The sequence below is a fragment of the Schistocerca piceifrons genome, unplaced genomic scaffold (genome assembly GCF_021461385.2).
Source record: "Schistocerca piceifrons isolate TAMUIC-IGC-003096 unplaced genomic scaffold, iqSchPice1.1 HiC_scaffold_448, whole genome shotgun sequence".
In the NCBI taxonomy this organism is placed as follows: Eukaryota; Metazoa; Arthropoda; class Insecta; order Orthoptera; family Acrididae; genus Schistocerca; species Schistocerca piceifrons.
Genome location: NW_025728676.1, coordinates 195,001 through 199,875, shown reverse-complemented (window position 1 = coordinate 199,875; position 4,875 = coordinate 195,001). Strand labels below are relative to the sequence as shown.

The window sequence follows — 4,875 nt, the reverse complement described above, 5'->3', positions numbered from 1 at the left end:
TGGTCATATTTAGTCTCAGATGGAGTTTACCACCCACTTGGAGCTGCACTCTCAAGCAACCCGACTCGAAGGAGAGGTCCCGCCGACGCTCGCACCGGCCGCTACGGGCCTGGCACCCTCTACGGGCCGTGGCCTCATTCAAGTTGGACTTGGGCTCGGCGCGAGGCGTCGGGGTAGTGGACCCTCCCAAACACCACATGCCACGACAGGCGGCAGCCTGCGGGGTTCGGTGCTGGACTCTTCCCTGTTCGCTCGCCGCTACTGGGGGAATCCTTGTTAGTTTCTTTTCCTCCGCTTAGTAATATGCTTAAATTCAGCGGGTAGTCTCGCCTGCTCTGAGGTCGTTGTACGAGGTGTCGCACGCCACACCGCCAGCCGGCTGTGCACGCTACCGAGAAAGTACCGGTATGCGAACCGCCAGGCGACGGGCGCGCATCGCACGTTTGAGGAGACGCGGCCGGCCCCACAGGCGGCCGCGACACTCCCAGGTCTGCGAAGCGGGGCAAACGCCGCGCGCTTCAGTATACGTAGCCGACCCTCAGCCAGACGTGGCCCGGGAACGGAATCCATGGACCGCAATGTGCGTTCGAAACGTCGATGTTCATGTGTCCTGCAGTTCACATGTCGACGCGCAATTTGCTGCGTTCTTCATCGACCCACGAGCCGAGTGATCCACCGTCCTGGGTGATCTTTTCTCAGTTTCCGCCGTCTCTTTCGAGACGGTCGCATAGGCGGGAGTGAGGCGTGTGGCGGCCCCTGTTCCAGCGTTCTGTGTCCAACGGCCTCACGGCCGACGGGCGTCGTACGGCTCCACACCGGAGCGGACAGGCACTCGGGCGAAAGTCATTCAAAACCGGCGCCAGGCGCCAGGTGCCGCAGGCCAGCCGCTCCAGCGCTTCAGCGCTCGTACCACACAACATTGCCGCTAGTTTTGAGAGGCACGCGTGGTTCCGCACGCGGCGCACGGCTACGGCGAGCCGTACAGGTAGCGTGTTGCGCGACACGACACGCACATCGAAAGACATGCAGTCTAGTCGGTAATGATCCTTCCGCAGGTTCACCTACGGAAACCTTGTTACGACTTTTACTTCCTCTAAATGATCAAGTTTGGTCATCTTTCCGGTAGCATCGGCAACGACAGAGTCAATGCCGCGTACCAGTCCGAAGACCTCACTAAATCATTCAATCGGTAGTAGCGACGGGCGGTGTGTACAAAGGGCAGGGACGTAATCAACGCGAGCTTATGACTCGCGCTTACTGGGAATTCCTCGTTCATGGGGAACAATTGCAAGCCCCAATCCCTAGCACGAAGGAGGTTCAGCGGGTTACCCCGACCTTTCGGCCTAGGAAGACACGCTGATTCCTTCAGTGTAGCGCGCGTGCGGCCCAGAACATCTAAGGGCATCACAGACCTGTTATTGCTCAATCTCGTGCGGCTAGAAGCCGCCTGTCCCTCTAAGAAGAAAAGTAATCGCTGACAGCACGAAGGATGTCACGCGACTAGTTAGCAGGCTAGAGTCTCGTTCGTTATCGGAATTAACCAGACAAATCGCTCCACCAACTAAGAACGGCCATGCACCACCACCCACCGAATCAAGAAAGAGCTATCAATCTGTCAATCCTTCCGGTGTCCGGGCCTGGTGAGGTTTCCCGTGTTGAGTCAAATTAAGCCGCAGGCTCCACTCCTGGTGGTGCCCTTCCGTCAATTCCTTTAAGTTTCAGCTTTGCAACCATACTTCCCCCGGAACCCAAAAGCTTTGGTTTCCCGGAGGCTGCCCGCCGAGTCATCGGAGGAACTGCGGCGGATCGCTGGCTGGCATCGTTTATGGTTAGAACTAGGGCGGTATCTGATCGCCTTCGAACCTCTAACTTTCGTTCTTGATTAATGAAAACATACTTGGCAAATGCTTTCGCTTCTGTTCGTCTTGCGACGATCCAAGAATTTCACCTCTAACGTCGCAATACGAATGCCCCCGCCTGTCCCTATTAATCATTACCTCGGGTTCCGAAAACCAACAAAATAGAACCGAGGTCCTATTCCATTATTCCATGCACACAGTATTCAGGCGGGCTTGCCTGCTTTAAGCACTCTAATTTGTTCAAAGTAAACGTGCCGGCCCACCGAGACACTCAATAAAGAGCACCCTGGTAGGATTTCAACGGGGTCCGCCTCGGGACGCACGAGCACGCACGAGGCGGTCGCACGCCTTCAGCTCGCCCCACCGGCAGGACGTCCCACGATACATGCCAGTTAAACACCGACGGGCGGTGAACCAACAGCGTGGGACACAAATCCAACTACGAGCTTTTTAACCGCAACAACTTTAATATACGCTATTGGAGCTGGAATTACCGCGGCTGCTGGCACCAGACTTGCCCTCCAATAGATACTCGTTAAAGGATTTAAAGTGTACTCATTCCGATTACGGGGCCTCGGATGAGTCCCGTATCGTTATTTTTCGTCACTACCTCCCCGTGCCGGGAGTGGGTAATTTGCGCGCCTGCTGCCTTCCTTGGATGTGGTAGCCGTTTCTCAGGCTCCCTCTCCGGAATCGAACCCTGATTCCCCGTTACCCGTTACAACCATGGTAGGCGCAGAACCTACCATCGACAGTTGATAAGGCAGACATTTGAAAGATGCGTCGCCGGTACGAGGACCGTGCGATCAGCCCAAAGTTATTCAGAGTCACCAAGGCAAACGGACCGGACGAGCCGACCGATTGGTTTTGATCTAATAAAAGCGTCCCTTCCATCTCTGGTCGGGACTCTGTTTGCATGTATTAGCTCTAGAATTACCACAGTTATCCAAGTAACGTGGGTACGATCTAAGGAACCATAACTGATTTAATGAGCCATTCGCGGTTTCACCTTAATGCGGCTTGTACTGAGACATGCATGGCTTAATCTTTGAGACAAGCATATGACTACTGGCAGGATCAACCAGGGAGCTGCGTCAACTAGAGCTGAGCAGCCGGCCGCCCGGGAGTGTGTCCCGGGGGCCCGCGCGAACACGCAAGCGTCCGCTCAATCATTCTGCAAACAGGAGGAGGCTGAGCTCCCCTGCACAATACACCTCGAAACCCTCTCAGGTCCCGGCGGCGCGCAGCGCCGTCCCAAGTACTTGGTCGGGTTCGAGAGAGGCGCAATCGCCCGGAGTTAGGCGAGTAGACGCTTTCGGTGCGACCACCCGTGCTCCCAACTGAGCTTGCCGCTGCCGACAGAGGCCCGGGAGCGTGCTGTCGTGGCATTGCCGGCGGGAGACAACACGCGCCACCTACGGTGACCGGCAGCTCCAACGCCAGCGCCACAGAAGGACAAAAGCCCCACTTGGGTGCCGAAGCGAACTCTCCCAGCACAGCGCACGCGCCAACACATCCGCACAGCTGCGATACAAACCACCAGCGAGAACCGCTGGGGCGACCGAGCAGCAGACGGCGTCGCGGCGCCGAGCGCCGGGCGGCGGCGCATCCTCAACGCACACAGTCCTCAATCGGACCAGCACACTGAAGATGTCCACCGCGCTTCGCACCGGGCCCGCGAGGACCTACTTTGGCCGCACGGCGCCGCGCGCAGGGTGCGCCGGCGCGCAGCTGCGACGCCTGCCGCGTCCGTCGGCCGGCGCGCCTGCCACTGGCCGCCCCCACCAGCCGGCTGTAGCGCGTGCGCCCACGCACCGCGCGGCCAGCACGCCGGGAGGCGCCCCCTCACCGGCCGGGGACGGTCCCACCCAGCCACCGCCGCGTATCGCTTCACACCCAGATGCCGTTCAGTTTCGTCGGCATGGTGGGTATCGCTGGAACAACCGGTTAGTACCTCAACCTATCGTCGCCATCACCGATTCACCCCTAGCGAGAACAACCGCACCACAACAGGTTACCATTTGTTCATTTGCGTAACTTCACCAGAAAACGCAGGCGTCCATCGCCATTTGCAACTTCAACGATTATTGCATGCCTGTGTCAGGTGTCACGCCACACTACGTCTGCCCACATACACGCAACAAAATGTGCACGCCTAGACAATACGTGGAAGGTGGCCCCCGTACGTATGCGATGTCCATTGCTCGAACGACTGTCAACCGGCCTCTGTAGCATGTCGCAGATATGGAACGCGGTGCACCATGCCATCACGGTGTGTGAGGAGAGACGACTAGGTCCGAATACATCAACAGACAGCTCATGCTGATCGCCATCCACGGCGTCCGTTCCTCCCACACGTCTCTATGGCGTACCACACTGCAATCCAGCTCTCATAGGGAGACGACACGTAGCTGCGTGCACAATATTTGCACTGTATGGTCCGCCGTTTTTGGGCGCAGTCGTTGTGCGGTCACACATGTGCCACGATGTATCATTCAGTACATAAGGACGAATGTGCAGTACAGATTGTGGTTCACGCGTACGACATCAGCGGACAGTTGACACAGGCCGCACCACAACGTAGCCTGAGTACGTCGCATGCGAAGGGCATTGAACATGCAAACTTCTCACCAACCAGCTTGCGAAGGCAGGGGGCAAGGTGGGGACGTGGGGAGGGGCGGCATGTACGTCCTGCTGCCATCCACATTACAGTGTACAGCAGGAGCATGTGGAAAGTGAGCAAGACTTGCAAGGTGTTTAACATGAAGCGATACACAGGGGTGCGGGCAGTGCGAGTAGCGAACTATATTGCGAGGGTTGCGGGTGGGCAACACTACAGTAATTGAACGAGTCGTATAACAATTACAGAGCAGGTTTAGGCGACAACGTGGGTTACGTTAAGGCGACAACATGGGTTAGGTTAAGAGCACAACATGGGTTAGGTTAAGGCACAACATGGGTTAGGTTAAGGCACAACATGGGTTAGGTTAAGGCACAACATGGGTTAGGTTAAGGC

At 57.1% G+C, this 4,875-nt stretch overlaps 2 non-coding genes across 2 annotated transcripts; both read right to left on the bottom strand.

The window, feature by feature from the left end:
• Positions 1-532: 532 nt before the first annotated feature.
• On the bottom strand, positions 533-687 carry LOC124750934. The gene has a single exon (XR_007011985.1). It is a non-coding gene; the product is annotated as a 5.8S ribosomal RNA (ribosomal RNA).
• Positions 688-1,038: 351 nt separating this feature from the next.
• Positions 1,039-2,947, bottom strand: LOC124750958. Its single transcript, XR_007012007.1, has one exon. It is a non-coding gene; the product is annotated as a small subunit ribosomal RNA (ribosomal RNA).
• Positions 2,948-4,875: the final 1,928 nt, after the last annotated feature.